The sequence below is a fragment of the Stenella coeruleoalba genome (genome assembly GCF_951394435.1).
Source record: "Stenella coeruleoalba genome assembly, chromosome: 10".
NCBI classification, from domain to species: domain Eukaryota; kingdom Metazoa; phylum Chordata; class Mammalia; order Artiodactyla; family Delphinidae; genus Stenella; species Stenella coeruleoalba.
The window spans coordinates 85,828,308-85,848,500 of NC_137156.1; the positions used below are offsets into that span (position 1 = coordinate 85,828,308).

Here is a 20,193-nt window from a genome sequence, read left to right on the forward strand (position 1 = left end):
TGGAAAACACATGCAGTCGACACCAGGGGATGCTTTTATGTGTCTCAAATTCATGTTAATATTACTTGAAAGTAGAGGGAGAAACTGAGTGATAACCTAAAATCCCAACATCGTATTTCTAAAACTAATTCAAGAGACTGAGCTATCTTGAGACATCCTACACAGGCATACTGGCCATCATTAGTAACTGGAGGGAATCAGAAGACCCATCCTTGCAGGAATACATAATACAAGAATGGAAATCAGCAAGATACCCTAAAAATAAGACCGAGATACAACAGTGATAACTTGGGAAAACACTCATGATATTTTAAGGGTAAAAGCAGGAAACAAAATAGTATATACAGTACAAGTAGTACATATAAACAAATCTATATATACAAAACACTGGCAGGATACAGATAAAATGTTGAACTATTTAGGTGAGGTCACCAGTGAAATTTTTCTTCCTACATTTTCATCCCCTTCTAATTTCTTTTAATGCCATTTTATCATGAAAAAAAATTAAGAAGTACATTTATCATCTTCCACAAAGAGAGGATACTCCTACCTCACCCAGTACCACCTTAATGGTATTTAGTATCTAAATAGTGACAATGCATGTTTTTCATTATTTTACCTACAATTTCCTAGATGCTCAAAGATTTGGGATCAGCCTAGAAATCTCGAAAATGTTCAACTGTTTCAGAAGTTTTGAATGAGCCAGAGTCTTTGATGCTTAGTTAATTTGAAAGATGGATGAACCCATCAAAGACTACCTATATTAGTATAAGGTAAAGATGATAGACGCACGTGTGGCTCAGGCACCAACTAGTACTTCACTTATCTAGAGATCAGGTTAACCACACCAAGCTGTGATGTACTTTAGATGATTAAACACGACATATTTTAAGTTCGAGATGTAAATATACGTCTCCTTTCACCCCTGCCTTTTATTTGTATTTAATATCTGAACCATCGGATTAGAGAATGAGTCGCGTGGCGCAAAATGCACAGGATTCCATCAGGAAACAGTGAGTTTTTCTCTGATCACTTCCCGCAGGCTGTCCTAGGACCTAAAGGTCAGAGCTAGACCCTGTCTGAGTGGGGCTGCAAGAGGTGGAGGTACAGGTGATGATCTTAACAAATAAAGAGTGCCGAGCAGGCACTATTCCTGGAAAAATCATTCTACATGCCTAATTTCCAAAAGCAGACAGGAGTGAGCCAGGAGTGAGAGTCAACCATTTTTGACTCCTGTTAAGGTTATCAAGGACTTTCATGTTCAGAAACCCAGTGGTCAGTTCTTTGTCATCATTGCTTTTGACCTCTGCACAGCACTGTATACAAGTGCCAATGCTCTCCTCCTTTAAACAATGTCCTCAATGGGGTTCTGGTTCTCTGGAGTCCCAGAGTTTTCCTCCCATCTTTGACCTCTCCTCCGTGTCTTATGCTCAAACCTCTTAATGGCGTTGGCTTCAGAACCCACATCCTGGAGCCCTTCTCTTCTTTATCGACACCACTGTCCCCCACCTTGGTGAGCTCACCTAGGTTCACGCCTTTACTGACACTTAGACATTCTTATAAAGCCTCAACGTATAGCCCTAGCTAAGACATTTATAGACCCACATATCCAAATGCCCACTTGATATCTCAGACTGAGTGAGAAATAAGCGACTCCAACCTCACATGTCTACAGCTATACTCCTGGTATCCCCTGCTTCCCCTGTCCACTCTCGACAAAGATGCTTGGCTGGACCAAACTTAAATCAGGCTTCTGAACCCATCTGTGTGCTTCCTTGTAAAGCCCAGTTTTAGCAAGAACCCTGCTCAGTCAGTTTAACCAGAACTCTCTCACCTTTGATATCTGATCACCCTTGATATCTGATTGGGTTCCTCACTCTCCACCATCCTCCAGGTGATGTCGAGTCACCCTAGCTTATCTGCAGCAAGAATCTTGTTAGATCAGTTTAGCCAGAATCCCCCCTTACTCCTGATGTTTCCTTCCGGAAACTGTCCATCTACTGACCCCCCCCCCCCCCCCCCCGCTTCTTGGCTATAAATTCTCACTTGCCCATGCTGTATCTGGAGGTGAGGTCAGTCTCTTCTTCCTCCTATAAAACCTCACTGCAGCGTTCCCTACACCTATCGAATAAAGAAGGCACTACCGTCTCTAACGAGGGAAATTAAGTAATTTTTTCCTTTAACACCCCCAAACCTGTTCCCCCACAGGCTTCCATATTTTGGTTAGTGGCAGCCCCATCCTTCCCGCAGCTGCTTAAACTGAAAATCCTCAGTCTTCTATCTGACTTCTTTCTTTCTAACCACAATCAATCCATCAGTTGATACCACCCCATCACACGAGACAAAAATCTTCGGAGTAATCCTTGATACAACTGTCTTCAAACTTCACATCCATTCCACCAGGAAATCCTTGGATTCTACCTACAGATAAATTCAAAATATAACTACCAAACTAAACCTGTTAGAATTTCATAAATCCCCTGCCACCTCTACTGCCATACTGATCCTGGCCGTCACCCTGTCTCACTGAGAATTATCATAGCGGACTCCTAACACGTCTTCTTGCCTATCATCTCACCCACCCACCGTCTACTTTCAGAACAGCTTCCAAGGATTCCCTGGTGGTGCAGTGGTTAGGAATCCGCCTGCCAATGCAGGGGACACCGGTTCGAGCCCTGGTCCGGGAAGATTCCACGTGCCGTGGAGCAACTAGGCCACAACTACTGAGCCTGCGCTCTAGAGCCCACAAGCCACAGCCACTGAAGCCTGTGTGCCCTGGAGCCCGCGTGCTGCAACTACTGAAACCTGCGCGCCTAGAGCCTGTGCTCCGCAACGAGAGAAGCTACTGCAATGAGAAGCCCGCGCACCGCAAAGAGTAGCCCCCGCTCGCCGCAGCTAGAGAAAGCCCGTGCACAGCAACGAAGACCCAACACAACCAAAAATAAAAATAAATAAATAAAATAAATTTATTAAAAAAAAAAAAAAAACCCACTTCCAGAGTGATCCATTTAAAGCGTTGACTCACATCTTGTCCCATCTCAAAGCCTATCCACGGCTCCCTACTTCACTAAGAGATTAAGAGTCCAGTGAGCCTTAACGCCCTACTAGGTCTGGCCCTGTTGCTTCTTGTCCTTGTCCCCCACTACTCTCCTCCTTGGATGACTTTGGCTTGGCCATAGTGGCCAACGTACTCTTTTGAGAACATGCCTTGTCTTTGCTCAAATGCCTGTGCTTCAGTTAGATTTACCCTGACTATTTACAGTTGCAATCCCCTTCCCTCTGGCAACTGGACCTCCCTTATCCGCCTATATTTTCTCCACCACACCTGTCACCTCGTATTTATTTATTATGTTCCCCTACCTGTCCACACCCTCTAGAGCCATAAGCAGAGGCCTTGTCGCTGTGTCATTCACTGCTCTATTTCCCATCAGCTTGAGCAAAACTGCCCAACAGAAATACAATGCCTGCCACACAGGTAATTGTAACCATACTGGAGAAAGTCAAAAGAAACCGTGAAATTAATTTTAATATTTTACTTAATCCAATGTATCTAAACTATGCTCATTTTAATGTGTAATCAATAAAGAAGAGTTATTCAAATATTTCACGTTCTTTTTTCCATACAAACTCCTTGAAAGGCTTTGTGGATTTTAAGCTGACAGCGTGTAAGTTTGGGCTAACCACATTTCAAGGGCTCAGTAGCTACATGTGGCCAGTGGTTTCAATATTAGACAGTGCAGCTCTATTCTACTCTATTTTTTTTCTGCTCTATTGTATACTTATTCTATTTTTCTTTTTAATTCTTGGGCACAGCCCACTGAATTGATTTCCCAACCCACAAATGGGTCCCAAAGTGGCCTGTGAAAATCACTGCTCTAAATAAACTTTAAAGAATGTCATGTGTAATGAATGGATTTTAGGACACTTCCTTTGGCCTCCAGCGACTGCTCATGATACTTTAAAAGAGAAATTGACTTCCAGAAATGAGCGGGCTGGAGGAAAGGGTGAGGAGGTGAATATCCATGCCAGTACATGAACCGAAATCATCAAAGTCCATAGCCAATGATGCAAGATTTTTTTTAATTAAAAGGTAATTTTATTTATTTTTTATTTTATTTTATTTTATTTTATTTTATTTTGCGGTACACGGGCCTCTCACTGCTGTGGCCTCTCCCGTTGCGGAGCACAGGCTCCGGACGCGCAGCCTCAGCAGCCATGGCTCACGGGCCCAGCCGCCCTGCGGCATGTGGGATCTTCCCGGACCGGGGCACAAACCCGTGTCCCCTGCATCGGCAGGCGGACTCTCAACCACTGCGCCACCAGGGAAGCCCAATTAAAAGGTAATTTTAAATAACTCACTCCACTGTCAGATGATTAACAAAACATCTAACTACCTGTAATAATATACCATATACATGCTAATATACAACATACAAGGGAAAGTCTGCATAACCTTCACACTTCAAAAAGAGTGCATCTGAACAGAGCACAAATACTTCAAGTTTTTCATTTTTCTCCCCCTCACTCTCAACCCATGCAAAGGCCGTGGAAGTACAATAGTTCAGATCAAGGACAGAGAAGTACAAACTTAAATGATTAATTTCATTTTCCGTTTATGAAAGTCCTGCTCACCAGCACACTTTTAAAAAGACACCATCAACTTCAAATCCAAACTCAGCCCTGGGCAGAAGGTGTCAACTTCTAAAACAGACTCAAAATAAGGATTCTACCATTGATATACCATTTCCTCCTTTAAGGTCCTGGATGTTACTAGATACATTAGAAAGCATGTACTCGAGGTTACCACAGGTGTGCTACCCTAAACAGGGTTTTGTTTGTATACATTTTTGAGCTTCAGATTTTCTCTGAGATATTTGAATTGCCAAAGCAAGGCAATACTTCCTACATCTCTGATAAGCTGTTAGGTTTTCACCTAAGCTGAGAACTTCTTCCGAAGATGCTCAAGGTAGGCAGTTTCGATATTTGTGCCCCTGGCAGATGAAAGAGCAAAAGCGTCATTTAAAAAACATGACTAAAACCATGTGTTATTTGTATTTGTACCGTTCGCTGTGAAAAATATGGCTACTTGATAACTGTTGCAAATGTTGTCTTCACTACAAAACTCGCCTTCGTGTACATTTCAACAAGTGACTTCTGCTTGAAAAAGAACTCTATTGAGCATATTTCTCTGGAAATCAATATTTAAAATTTATTTTCTTTGAAACGAACATTCAAGAGAGACAGCTCTTGTTTACAGAGTTACTGAGTTTAGCATTATGGCTAACAATGTTTAAAAACAGCTAACTTAAAATGCAAACATTTAAATTCTGAAGTTTAACTGTTGGGAGGCCAAGTCTATTTCTATGGAAATATAAACAGCATGAAAACAGTAATTTTCCCCCCAATGCCATCCCTTGTGAGAATATTTCAGGCCACCATTTGGCTGGATTTAGGAGTAAGAACTCATACAACTCTGAGGTTGTAGGACAGTTAAAAATTTAAATGCTTTGAAGGAACCTTGAAGACATTATGCTAAGGGAAAGCAGTCAGTCACAAAAGACCACATATTGTATGATTCCATTTATGTGAAATATCCAGAAAAGGTAAAACTCTACAGACAGAAAGTAGATTTGTTGTTGCCTGGGGCTGGGTTGAGGGGATTAACTGCTAGTTGGTATGGGGTCTCTCTCTGAGGTGATGAAAATGTTCTCAAACTAGATTGTGATGATGGTTACAAACTCTGTGAATATACTAGAAACCACTGAACAGTACACTTCAAATGAGTGAACTGTAATGTGTGTGAATTGTATCTCAATAAAGCTATTAACAAAAAATTAACATGCCTAATAACATTCACAACCACACTGGCATGAAAGATACAAGGAAATCAAGTTAGTCTAACTTAGCTTTCTGATAATAATAAAATACATAAATTCCTGACACCCTGGTCTCCGTGTTAGAGAACACTTTCTCATAGCAGCCAATATTTGCCCTTGCGAATACCTGGCACCATCAGCCATAATGTCTGTCTTCCCCTTTACAACATAAAACTCCAGGAAGACAGAGACGGTATCCTGCTTATGCAGTGCTATAATCCTAGCACCTAGTGCACAATCATCAATAAATACCTGCAGTAAGAATTAACGTATATACACATGTCGCATGTACATTTGTATGTATGTACGAGTGAATGAAATTACTGGACTGAGGCATTTCAACCAATCAAGTTGCTTGTGTCCTAACTGTCGCCTGAAATCTGTTCTCCAATTCTCCCATGCTCCTGGCTACCCAGCGAGAGACATTTCCCAGCAGTCCTTGCAGCTTCTTGTGAAATGATCATAATCTTACCAATTAAACGTCAATGGATGTGATGTGTGCAATTTTTAAATCATTTGCTTCAAAGAAAATTGCTTGCCTTGGACTTCACTGTATTTCAACCATGTAGATAAGGACAAAGGCCCAAAGCAGAGAAGCACAAAAGAGAAAAGAACCCATCCAGTCAAGCCAGACGGGCCAGATTATTAGATGAGACAGGGAAGTAAACTTCTATTTGATTTAAAGCCATTGTATGTTGGAGTCTTTATGTTATATCAGCCTAGTCTTAACTCTGAGTGTTACAACCCAGGCATGGGTATATGAGTATGAAGGGGAGGCAGGATGGAATTCAACGCTTAACTAAACTGACTAGTCGTTTCAGCCAACGTGGTCGGCTGGTATCACTCTTTCCCAGTGTCTTTATAACAACTTCATGAATAGGCAAATAATTCAAATGCTTAATGCTATAAAGAGGTCATGTTGAATGGATTTCACTCGGAATATCGTTGTCACTAAGTAAACATTTGAATCGCGTAAATATACACTTTCAAAAGAACCAATGAATACATTTTAAATGGCTGGATGGCTATTTTTAACTTTGTTCATAACCAAGAAATCATTTGTAATATGTTAGACACGATGAGCGAAGCCTATAAAGATGCCGTATCGCTCCTTAATCCAACAAAAAAATAGCTCAAATTGGGGGTGGGAGAAAAGCTGCAATGATCACCCTTCCTTTTAGATTGTTTTTAACTTTCTCATTAACAAGCTGACTATGAAACTGAAGCAACACAAAAAAATGAAGTTTGAAGATGACCAATATTTAAAGAATAACCGTTTAACTGTAATCTATATGAGCTTCATGATCATCATCAATTAACTCCCACTGTCATTCAGAACTGAATCCAAGACAATGCATTTCACAAACTGGATTTGAAGTTTTAGCAAAAACCTGTGTGGGTGAATTGCAAGTGTTTGGGGGAAGCAGGGTAAAAAAATGACACAGAAACCTATATAGTAAACCACCAAACCACGGCAGCCATGATAGAATGGCATCACTATAATTGTGACCAGAGCAAGTTGTCCTTTTAGCTCCAGTCTTGATATTTCACATGACCTTGGATAAGTTACTAATGTGACCAGTTTCCCAGTTTGTAAAGTGGGGATTATAATAATTACCGGCTACCTCTCAGGGGTGCCAGCAACCAGACCCATTTTGTAAAGCGCTCATATCTACTTGGAAGAAATTGTTCGATCACTACCAAGTATGATGAGTGTTATTTACGATCTTTCAGACCTCTGAAGCTAACTTGGAAAAATGTCTTCATCTGCTTTTCTGAATTTTCGTGGCCACTTTTATGCACATAACCAGTTGTTCCCAGAGTGCCACTGTAGGCACGTTTATTTGCACTTAGGCTGACTGCTAATGAGTCCCAGATTTCGAATTTGGGCATGCCACTGACCGAGGAGCTCCTGGTATCTGAAATCTCTATCCTTTGAGTAGTGTGTAAGGCGGTGCTGGTCTCTTGACCGTCACTGGACAGCACAGTATCGTTGTTTAAGGTTTGTTCACTGGGAAGAAACACTAAGCATTCTATCCATTTTATAAATTTTTTTAGATTTTATATTTTTAACAAATCTTTTTTTCCTTCATGTATAAGAGGTCAAGATATGTAAGGATTAGTTTTTGAAGGATCCTTGAGCTTGTTAAAAGGTAAAAGAGTACATGTAAGTTATCATTTCTCTATATATCTTATTTCTAAAAAAAACACAAAAGGGAGTCAAAACACAAATGGAATTGCTATTGTAGAAGAAAAACAGTTAATAATATGTTAATTGGGAGTAGGAAAAATGAAGTTGACTTAAAAGTAGAATATCAACAACAGAAAGTTGAAGTTAAAAAATACTACTAAGCTTAAGCAAAAACTCTTACTCTGAGATTCCTAGCAGTCAAGACAAAAAGAAAAATTAGATGAATTCGTTGTTCAGCTTCCTTTGTTTTACGAAAGGAGGCATCAGGATGACAAAATTTTTCTCTTCTCCTTAAATTTGACAAAGGTTTCCTGATTTGCAGGATACTGTATAATACACCATGTTCTTGACAGTAATTATAAAAAAGCTTGTTTTTTCCTCCGCATGGACTACTTTTCCTAGTCAACTAATGACAAATTCCTGAAAACTTTTTTTTCCCCAAACTTGCCCTTGACTCATGATATCTTTAACCTTGAACAGTATCATGGAATTGGGAAAAATCATACTGCACAAATGCAAACATTTTCACGTCATGGGTGTAAGCAAGGTCATCATAATGACATCAGTCAGGAGAGGAATAATTTATGCTTACAGGTGATTCCAAATAAAACAGTGACAACCTACTCATTAAGCCCATTTTTTGGAGCTGGAGCGATAGTTCATCTTTTCAACCACTCTTCCAGCTTTGTTTCATCCCAGTTTTTAGCTGCACCAGAAACCTTTGCTAACAGCACAAAATGAGTTCAGCACCTGGCATGGCTTTCAATGAGGAACACCTTGGACTGAGATCTTGCAGGGATCACAGAGACCAGAACACACAACATGCAGCTGACTAACCGTGGCAGAGACAAAATGCCCACAAAACAGGAAATACTGACTGGACAGCCTTTCAAGAAGGCGGCTGCAGAGCCCTGAAGTAGACTAAAACTGGGAAACTGGGAAGTGCTTTGCCAGAAATCATGCTAGGTAGGACCTGAGAGCCCCAATGACTGGTTGCAATCAACCCGTCCCATGCCAGAACATCTGAAAGGTAACATATCCTCTTTGGAGGACAACTAGGTGCTTCCCACACGCTTTAATTTAAACAACAAAGATAGTGAAATGAGGAAAGTTGGTTGGATTTTTGGGGCCCAAATCAAATGTGCCAGAATGCAACTGGAAAAACAAATCCCTACCTTGATAATGCCTTCTAGAACCCCCAAACCCTGGGTGAGATTAAAAACAAAACCGATCTAAGAATCTTCATATTATCAAAGTTTCACAAAAAAAACCTTGCTCAACTGAAGAATGAGAAGTCTGTATCTTACAAACTCATAAACTCTAATTTGGTAAGATCTGAGCAAAGGCTTTGCGTCGTAACCAGGCTGGCAAGTAAGTGTTTTAAAGCAGACACAGATCTATCTACTCAATCAAATGGAAACACCATTGGCCAAGATTCAAAAGTAAAATGAAGACGCTTGCTCCTTGAGAAACATCACACTTGAAAGTGACCTGCAAGATGAACTTGAGGGAGGCAACCTCTGCCCTCACCGGAGAGATACTTTGGCAATTAAAAAAAAAAAAAATGCAGCCTCCAGAACCATGTTAACCGGAGTGCTTTCTTTGCCCCTGCTCCCAGAAGTGAGTTTGAGAAAATTTAACTTAGCTTTAATTCATCAAGCTACACTAGTCTCTGTGAAAACTTCTAATTTTAAAATCAAGTACTCATTTGATTTTCAAGCAAGGTCAAGAGAACAAGGCAGATGAGCGCTGACATCACAGGGACATGCCCCACGCCACACGGCAGTTACATCAACGCGGCGTGTTGCTATGGTGCCTGACGATTAATTTCTGAAAGAAGGGATTATAAACCAGCCAGATGAACATCCATCGGATGACACCACTTCGGCACAGAAGACGGACATGCGTTGCTCCTGTTCGCAGCAAGTTAATTTTATGAATCACCACTTTTGTGATGTGAATATTCCTTTCTAACTTTAAACCTACCAAGTCAACAACCAAAAAAAAAAAAAAAAAAATTCGACTTCCACAAACGGGGAAAGTGATAATATTGGGGGGGGGGTGGAAAATGTGACTATCTGAACCATTTGTTAAGAGCAATCTTTTCTTTAAAGGCTTCCGAAAATATGCTACATGCATACTGACACACAAATAAATACATGTATATTTGATAATTACGTAGATCCGAAAAGAACTGAATTAAGATGCCTAGAAGTTGGTAGAGAGAGTCCTAGATGTAATTCCACTAATCATATGTGCATTTACCTTTTTTGGCTTCTGTAAAGCAATCTTCTGTTATAGTCACCTCAAAAGGTCACTTCTTACCCTGAAAACAAAAGAGAATATCAAAATCTGAATGTCAAGACAAAGTAGCAACCACCTATTTGCCTGGGAGAGATGCAAGAAAACCAACCAAAGAACTCAATTCTATTTAATGGCAAAAGACTCTCAGAGTTAATAAAAACCAGTGTCAAGACCTCCACTTACTGGACCATGTGCCTTTGAGCTCTTCAAGACTATAACAACAACTTGGACGGAAAAAGTCAAGATGAAGCGTTTCACATTTTGCCTTTGAACTTTTTCTCATCTTGTTGTCTGTCAATTTATTTCATTTGGAATAACATGTGAGTCATAGGCCTTTGTTTTTGGAAACCAGACTGCTACTTGAACGTGTCTTTGTTTGGTTAACATCCACGACATCTCTAATTTCATTAAAGCAGAGGCTTATTTTTTTCCCCCTTTGCAAGAGTGTTAGTTCTTATACACAAGATGCTTTATGCCACCCTGGACCTTTCAAAATGAATAAAAGCACCACAATTTTCAGCTTGCGGAGGGGTGGGGGGGTTCATTGGTGGGTGAAAGCTGTTCACACAATGTTTTCCACTTAGCATACTTTCTACCAGACCTACTAAGTTCAATAAAAATGGCTCGTGTCAGATGAAATCAACAAGCGAAATCAAGCTTCCTAAAACACAAAGGAAGCACGGTGCGCATCTAACTCCTGCATCTGCATACTCCCTTATGCAAAACAGTGTATAATCCTTTAAGAAACATTACAAGCTGCCTCTCTCTGCCCATGTAACTGGGATCAACATATGGCACAAGTGAAAAGAAAAACATTTGTTTATTAATTTAGATCAAGTAACCAACAGGGTACAGGATTCATTCCACATCGATTGACCAGATGCTCATATATACATATACTTTCTTAAGATGGTGAAGTCATACCCTCTTATTACTAAAACGTTAATATCCTTTTGCTTACTCTTCAGAACAATATGTCATGAAGTGGTTTAAATTTGATACAGAATATATCTCTGCTCATCCCTCGGCTGTTGGCCCTGAATGTGGAAAGGCAAACATCACTGACAAGAGTTAAATCTTATTTCACTAGGGCTAGAAATTTGAAAGTGGTACTTTGGTGTGTACTATCTTTGAGGAATTGATCGGAGGCCAATTTATGACATTTCCACCAGCAAGTGTATGCAGATTCTTGCCATTAAGATTGGGAAAAAATGCAGGCTCTGAGTGAAATCATAATTTTCATGTTTACTGTAAGAGGAAATTGGAGGTTTTCACCATAAATGTTCACCATTTGGGTGGGGGAAAACCCTAGCTCTGGGACTTGAAATTACTGTTTTGCAACCTGCCCCAAACCTTTTTGTTTTGACACAAAACAATTCAAATCGAAAATGAAAATCGTGTGCTTTACTGCTGAGGTGTGTCGCCAGGGATTGGTTTCTCCAGCGGTGAGAACTTGGTTAGAGCGCAAATGGTGATAAGAAAACAGAGCTGTGATGGTCGGGTCCTCGAGGTAATGCTGAGATCTACAGAGCAGCCCCGCCCCACGCCAATAAGAAGAGCTCATGAGACACGAGGCTCGGCAACCGTCTCACACAACAGAAATTTCCATCTCCACCACTCATCCAATCTTAAATGGAAAGTAAGTGAACTCTGGCAGACCCTACTCAATTCGGGGCAAGAACGCCCTTTCTCCCTCCTTTTCACTTGAGATGTTTTCTAACGTGTGCACTCTAAGCTAATTTTCATTTTTATCTATTGAGTTGCATCTATTTTTGCATTTTTGGCAGTCAGGTCTGTAGTATCAGACTTTGCAATGCAGATAAGATTGCACTGCAAAGATCATATAGGCCTGGCAAACAATTGCACCTTATTAAAATTTAATGTTTGTAAAAAACAGACAAACAAAAAAAGCTGCCGAAAATGCTTACTTTAAATAAAGTTATCTCTAGTGTTGTATTCAAACCTGCAGAACATTTCCAGGTAAGTACTGCGTCTGTTGCTCTACTCACCTATAGCTACCTAGAACAGTAGGTAAGTGAACATAGAGCAAAAGTATAAGCTGGTTCCCCCTCACGGATTTTATAAGCGTAATTTTTCCCTGGAGGAAAAAAAATTAATAATAACAATATTATACAATTGACCCTCCAACTTATAATCACTAAAGCAATACAAATTTGGCTACATTTAATTTTTACTTAGACATAAAAAATTGGCAGTGGGATACAAACCCTATTTTTTTCCATTTTGAAGTTCCATAAATTTTAATGCAAATGTACATTTGACCACTCATTAATTTATTTCTGTTGATTTTAGTTTTTAGTATACATTAGCAAAGTAATCTAAAAGATATTTTTCCAGCTTTGCTGAGAAAAGATTAATAGTTCAACAGCTGTTTGCCATCATACTAAATTAAATGAAATGTGTCAATATAATAGACAAGAAAATTAGGGAGTAGTTCTGGGGCCTGAGTCTGCCTCATTACTAGCCTACAAGAGTCAGAAATCAACAACTAGGAGAAAAATCTGCATTTCATTTTTTTCCAGAGCATAAAACCTCCATTTCCAAAACTGCTATTAAAAACAAAACAAAACAAAACACTTCACCTTATCAAATATATCAACTACATACCTGTATGCTTACTGGCAGCACAAGCACCAAAACTAAAAATTAAACAATTATGTAACGCTTTTAAGTTAAAAAGAAAAAGAAAAATATTGCCCTGCAGCCCCCTTGTCTCCTCTTAGAAAAAATGCAGGCACCAAATGAATTTCTTTTTTTTTTTTTCTTTTTCTCTCTGTCTTAAGCTTCCTATTGGTTTTAGGTTTTTAAAGGTGAGCCAGGGATACGGTAAACAGAAATTACTTATTTTCCTTGATGTCATTCTCTGTACAATTAAGATCCTGTGAACACCAGAAACTGTTCTGAGTGTGGCCTCTTAACTATTGTTTGCGATAATGTTATTTACCTAAAGCTATTTGTTGACCATAAAGACCTTGACCACGACGTTACTCTTCAGCTGAGATCCCTAGGTTAGGAGACTAATGTACCTTCCTCTTCTCCTCTGTCTCCCCAGTTCCCCCGATTCCCCATTAGGAATTTCTCTCTCTAGACCCCTTAGGTTACTACAATGCTTCAATTTCATACTTTCTATCAGTATATTTGCCCTTAATTTAACCAGTGTGATCCTGTCAATTGGTACGGCCTAGCTGGAAACGAGGTGCAGGTAAAACGTGGAGGTGTGATGTTATTTCACAAGAAGAAAAATGAACAATATATGCTCTTTTTTTTTGCCATTAAAAATATTTCTCCCTATTCTTCCATGGCAGCTCAAGGAAATGATCTGCATCAGGATTTCAGCATTATATTTCATTTTGTACAAGTATACAAGAGACTGTGAAGGACAGCCACCTTATTTCATTGCAACCTTCAGTCCAACGAATGCTGGCTGAGAACCTACTGTGTGTCAGTGTCCCTGGGATGCGAGGATGATGAACGCCAGCTCCTGCGCCATGACGAAGGTGGCAGTTAGGAGTTTCATCTCTGGCTAGAGCAACCCTTCTCTCGAAGTCCAGAAACGGGGTTCAAACTTCCCATCCTCCCAAATATCCCCATCAAATGACATATACTTCATGTGAGAAAACAGAAAATCTCAAAGGGCCAATTTCCAAGAGATGGCTGTCTCTTTAAACCTGTGAATCTTAACTCATGTGGCTTTTCTGTTTTGTTTTTCAAAGATGTCCTAGAAAAACAAAACTATCTTCAACACAAACTCGACTAGCTGAGAAATGATAATACAAGGGTCACTTCATTTTCTTGCACTCAAGACAAGAAAATCCACTTAGAAATCAACCTTCTTTTTTTTTTTTTTTCCTCGGCTCTAATAACTTCAAATACTGAGTCAGGCTTACAATAAGAAAGAGGAAGGAGGGAGGGAAGGAAGTGAGAAAAGAAGGAAGAAAAGAAGGAAAGAAACAGGGAGAGTACACGGGCGGGGGTGGGGGGGGGAAGGAAAAGGAAGTAAATTAGAAAGAAAAAGAAAAGGAAAACTATTGTGTCGAGCAGGTCTCTGGGACCAGAGGCGACCCTGGCCATCACCCAGGTTTGCTGGTTTACAAGGGGCCACATCTCCTTTACTTCTCTTTATCGAAGAAAAATCTACCACGGGGGATCCGTCACTGCCCCTACGTCCCCCTCCTATTGCTGCGAGGAACATTTTACTTCCCTTCTCCCCACCCTCTGGGACCGTCAACTAAATCAGAGAACCTAACTTGGGGTCCGTTCTAGTAAGAAGAATCTGAACTATTCTACATGAAGCAAGCCCTATGGTACAGGCAAAACCTGGCCGAGGCTTGCCTGTGGAATTACTTCAGGCCCCCCGCAACTCCATGTTGGCCCATCTCATTTGGAAAACACCACTCTCTCTTACCTTCAACGAAAGCAAAACCTTGGTCATGGTCCTGTGAAAATATTTTATAGGTATCCCTTAGCAGGCTTTAAATGTTGAAACTTAAAAACAATATTTGCTGTTTTCTCTTTGAAGCTCTAACAAAGCCTTTGTTTTAGATTTACGCGGAGTGTGTGCAACAAGAGTTAATAATCAAATCCATCCCAGCCCCCATAGATGTTAAACAAAAAGATAAAAGAAATGCAAATAGCTATTGTCATGGAAAGTTAAAGTACCTGTCTGTATTTTTAAGTGAAAACTATTATCTCTATCAATCAAAATTTAAGAATACAATAGCGCTAATCACAGAAGGTGCTCTGGCGGAGTTACTTTTCCTCATGAAAAAAAAAAGTATTCTTCCCCTTAAAAACCGAGCATAAAAGTCATATACTTACAATTAGACAGGGTATTTGTAATTTTATTATTAAAAACCTTCAGCGGCCTCACTGCTAACAAATGCTTCTAAGTCTCTAGACTGATTTGTACCTAAGAAGACCCAAGTCCCTACATATTTTAATAAGGTTGATGAAATTGGATTCACATTCTCACGGTTTCCGACCTGCGGGGGAACAGCACACTCTTCTGTTGAAAAGAGTCACTCAAACAGAGGCAACAGTTAACTGGCAAGGAAAACTCCTTTCAGACCCTGGACACAATTCCTAGCCTCTGAAATATCTTTACATAGGACATATCTTCCCTCGGGTGGCTCATCCTTCTTAATTGTGGCCATTTAGTTTTGAATTTCTCACACGATTTCTACCATCATACCCCAGAATAATCAGAGTGCACAGCGTGTCAATTTCTCTAGGTCTCTCTCTTTTTTTTTTTTTTAATTTCACTTTTAAAAAAGACTGGATTAAGACCCTGAACATCGTACTTTCTAAAGACAGTACAGGAACAAAAAATATCAAGACCCCGGATAGTAAAACCAACAGCGCAAGATTAAAATTCCTAGAGTAAACAGTGAAGCCAGGATGCCATTATGCAGGCTGAGCCTGGATGCATGTCTCCTCCACCATGGGGCCAAGAGGCTGTCATCTTCCCCCCAGCAAGATCAGATTTCCTTCCCTCCCAACCGCCGCTCTGCACAGCACGGCCAACATCTCCAGTGTGCTATTAATATCAATGAAGAGACGATTCGATTTCCACTGAAGAAAACCCTTCCTATTCCGGCACAGACTTTCGGGGAGGACCCTGGCCTGGGGATAGACAATACAGCAGCAGAGTTTCACTGCTTTCTTACAGTTCGGTCTCACACACTGTTTGAAGGCTTTTAGCAAACAATGGCAGCATTATCTGCAGGACAGTTACAAAACAGGATTTGTTAGGACAAAGAATAATAAAGCTGTTCTCTTTCTCTCTCCCCATCTTCCTCTCTCTGCTTCTCTCCCCCCTGCCCACCCCCACCCCCCGCAGTTCCCAAGAGCCTCTCTCTGCCAGTTGAAAATTCAGCCACATTTCCTGAGAGGCACCTGTACTTGTCTATTTCAACGCCGCCAAGCAACTGACAACGGCCCAGGAACCGGGACCAGAAGAGCAGGCAAAGTAGCCTCTCAACATTTGGAAAATGAAACAAAAGTATCAGCCTTGGCTTCGCACACACTTACCCGTGCATGGTGAGGAAGGGAAGCTTTGGGGCCGGAGAGGCAATTTTCACACAACGGAAGAAAGTTGAGAGTTTGTAAGGGAGAAAGTACAGGCGCTGGGAAGCCTGCGAGCTCTCAGGGCTCCCAGGCTGGCGGCAGTGTGAGGAAGGATTGAAGGTATGTGGGCTAAACACAACAAAAGCCACTGCCTTACTCTAGATTAAATATGCAGGAAGAGGCCCCTTTGCATAAACACAAACACTCAGCAAATGAATAACTGGCTCAATCAGACGCCCGCTGTGCCTTCTACCTGTCCTCTCTCTGACGGGAGACACTGCCTGTTCCAAAGGACAAGGACTAAACTGGAGACAGTTAAATGTTCTGTTGCTATAATAACAATTAAAATGAATTGCATTCATTAGTAATTAAGAACTCACTCCTGGGTGGGGGGGGGGGGAATGTATGGCAGAGGGCGGGCAGGGCAGGGGGACATGGGGAATACAGGGCTATTGTTGTATCTCTAGCACTCCAAAAAGAACCTGGCCTAAGACACATCAGCAGAGTTTTACTGTAACTTGAATTTAGATCTCTAATATTCAATGAGAGGTTTGAACAATCACATGTTTTCGGCCACAATTTAAGGTCAGAAATACACCTCTTGTTTCTCTGCTTTGCCCCATTATAAACTGATCCTTGTGAGTCTGTACCTCCAGAAAGATCCGTTGCATCTATGTGTAAATATTTACACATATAAAATATATACACACATACATGCACATATATACACATGCATATACGTGCGTATATATGCTCTCACACAGAATATTCACACATATCTAATTAAAGAGAATAAACCAAACAAAACGTGTCCCTTTACACTCTTTAGTTCACTAATGATTTAAGAAAAACAATTTGAGTCTTCCAAAAATACATCCCAAATGCCTGCCTTTCAAATGTCATCAATCCATGACCACTCATTTAAAAACATTACCCATATATTAGAAAGAATGCTTTTAACTGAGTGGCCTCAACCACTTATAATTTCAATTAAATAACATAATTACAGTCAACAATTTTCTCCATTTTGGCAGCAAATATGCCATACCTCAACATAATTTGTCCTTAGAACCAAGGAATTGAAGCAAGAGGAGAAACATGCGGGCACTAGGAATTCACTACTGCATTTTCTCAGCGCATGGAGTCAACTCATACTCACCCCTAACCTCTTACTGTATGGTCCAGTTACATGTTGGTCCTAGTAACTTAATTATTTTTTAATAACCTTTGCAGTATTAAATGATTTCATTTGAAACATAAATAAGATTACGTTCGTCTACGTCCTTTTAATGCCACATAGGACTTTGGGGGCAAATCCAGCACAGCTATTCCATAGAATGTGCCTACGTTATTACTTGGACTGAAAGAGGGTAGGTCACAGGTCTTTCACAGCCTCAGAGGATGTACCACGATCACGCTAGCCAAGGGAAATAAGGTGGCTTTCTATTTCCAAAGCGGGTTTTATTTTATTAACACCACACTGTTTCCTGGCTATATCACTCTGCCCCCAAAGCAAAAGAATATTACTGAAAAGTTTTTAAAAACTGTGACATAAACAAAAAAAAACGAATCTTAAACATATATTATGGTATAATACAGAGAGAAAATCTGAAAATTCCCAAAGTCCCCTGAAATAAAATACAGGTTCTTTAAGAGGGAGTCCCCAAGAAACTCAAGATGCCTATTCTCTTCGCTGTTTTGTCTTGAAATGACCTTCCAAGTCAGGTGTTAGATAACCCTCTTGCATAGACTGTAGTGATCTAACCTTGATGCAAATAAACCATAGAACAAAATTTAATCAGTATATCACTGAGAAAAAGGCCTTTGTCCATCCCAGTGGAGCTTCTAATGACTGTTTTGGCAGTTCTAGCAGGTAGTTATGCTTCCCAGCTCATCTGTATCTCATACTGGTCGAGCAAGCTAATGGAAACGCTGTTAGTGGAATCCAATATTAATGCTCTGTATCGTGCAAACCTCGATGCAACTGAATATATGACACAATTATAGGTAGTATCTAATTCCATAGGTATTAGATACTGTCCTCGAAATTAATATTTTAATGAGGACAGTGAAATAAAGACGACGATCCAGGTAAGGGATCCACGCGTTGTGGCCCCAGCTAAGCTCCTTGCCGCCAGAGCACTGGATCCCTGAGCAAACAGCGCAGACACAGGGATTGTGACAAAAATCCGTATGCAAGCTTTACATGCTGAGTGACACATACTGATGCACAGAGTCAAAGATGTCATCCTCACACGAGCGCCACTCGCTGCAAGCTTGAGAGAGAATGAAGGGGGGAAATGGCGGGGGGGGAGTTGCAGTGAGACCTCCAGAAAATAAACAGGGTGTACGGTTTCAAAGGGTGAAGACACAGACATTTCATTGTTCAAGCCAATTATCAGTGGAAAATAATAACAACAGATGGATTCAGAGTCACTGACTTTTCATATGCACTTCATCTCGGCGGAACAGATGATAAAACGCGAGAGCTATCTCAAAAAGGCAAAACATCTTTCAGTAAAAGAACTCTACAGTCCAGATGGGGACCTTCTAAGGCTGCTGATTATCTTCTTATAATGTTGTAAGATAGACTTACTAAAACATTTCAAGAACTGATCAGATATGATGCGTACAATGGCTTCATTATTGGAAGGAGTTGCCTCAGACTTGTGACTAGACCAGGCAGAGATTTCAATAAGGTTAGGACTCTAAGTTTCCTGTTTTCTCATCAGGGACCACAGGTTCCAACTAAAACTGGAATCTGTGCACAACAGGAGAATAAACCATGGCCCAAGGATCCTACATTTGGGCTCTTCTCTCGTTTGAGCAGAAGGAAAAAAAAAAAGGGGGGAGAGATAAACTGGGACTGTGAAAAGGACATTAAATTATCCTAAGCATTCCATCGTGATGGGAGAAAATTAGCTCCAAAGCAACTCCTTATTAAAAGCATTCAGTGATAAAATATCATCCTTTATATACAGTTAGAATATCTTAAATATACTTTCCACGGGTGACTGCAAAATCAAATGTGCTTGTAGTAGGAAATAAATATAAATTTCAGGGACGGTGTGATAAACAGTTCGAATAAATGCCAAGCGAACACACAGGCAAGACCCACCAACCGACCCCAAAGCATTCCCACTTAACTTATATATCAGCAAGTCAGACTCACAGGTAAAACACAACAGGTAAACCACAACCTGACAACTTGCTCTAAGAGGAAACGTTAAAATCTCTCATCAGATAAGCCCCATTATTACTGGAAGAACAATGTAGCTGTTCTGTCTGTCTGTCTCCATCCATCCATCCATCCGCCATCGATTCTATTACCTTCATTATTTTGCAAAAATCTCTGAACGGAAGTAAAATATGGTTGAAGTTACTGTGCTAAGGAAAAAGAAAAGCTGATCTTCCTGCTATTTACTAACATACTTAACATTTAAAAAATATTTTTATGAACACACTGTTGACTTCACAAGTTTATAATGTAAGTAAAAAAAAAAAAATTTTTTAAGAGCAAGGCTTTTCTTTCAAAGGACTCTGACAAAAGTAAATTCGTAGCAGAACATACAAGCACGAAGAAATATCGCCAAGGGCCAAATTCTGCAACTGCTTTAAGAAGCAAACAAGAACACAAAAGACGTGTAATGCAACCATCTGGCTCGCCGCATACTTTATCAATGCCTCAACTTTCTCCCCCACCCCCCCCAGCCAGCCCACACCAATGCCACAAAA

General features: G+C 40.3%; 1 protein-coding gene across 10 annotated transcripts in view; it reads right to left on the minus strand.

Annotated features, from left to right (window-relative positions):
- The window catches only part of FOXP1 (forkhead box P1), a 598,032-nt gene that overhangs the window by 315,916 nt on the left and 261,923 nt on the right, over nucleotides 1-20,193 (minus strand). For 8 of the 10 annotated variants that reach the window (XM_079934807.1, XM_079934799.1, XM_079934797.1 and 5 more), the window contains one exon: nucleotides 10,333-10,393. The exons of 1 other annotated variant lie outside the window; for it this stretch is intronic. The gene's annotated coding sequence lies outside the window, so the exon portion shown is untranslated. Of the gene's footprint in view, nucleotides 1-10,332; nucleotides 10,394-12,380; nucleotides 12,799-20,193 lie in introns of those variants that run through there. One more of the 10 variants, XM_079934810.1, reaches the window with a different exon arrangement.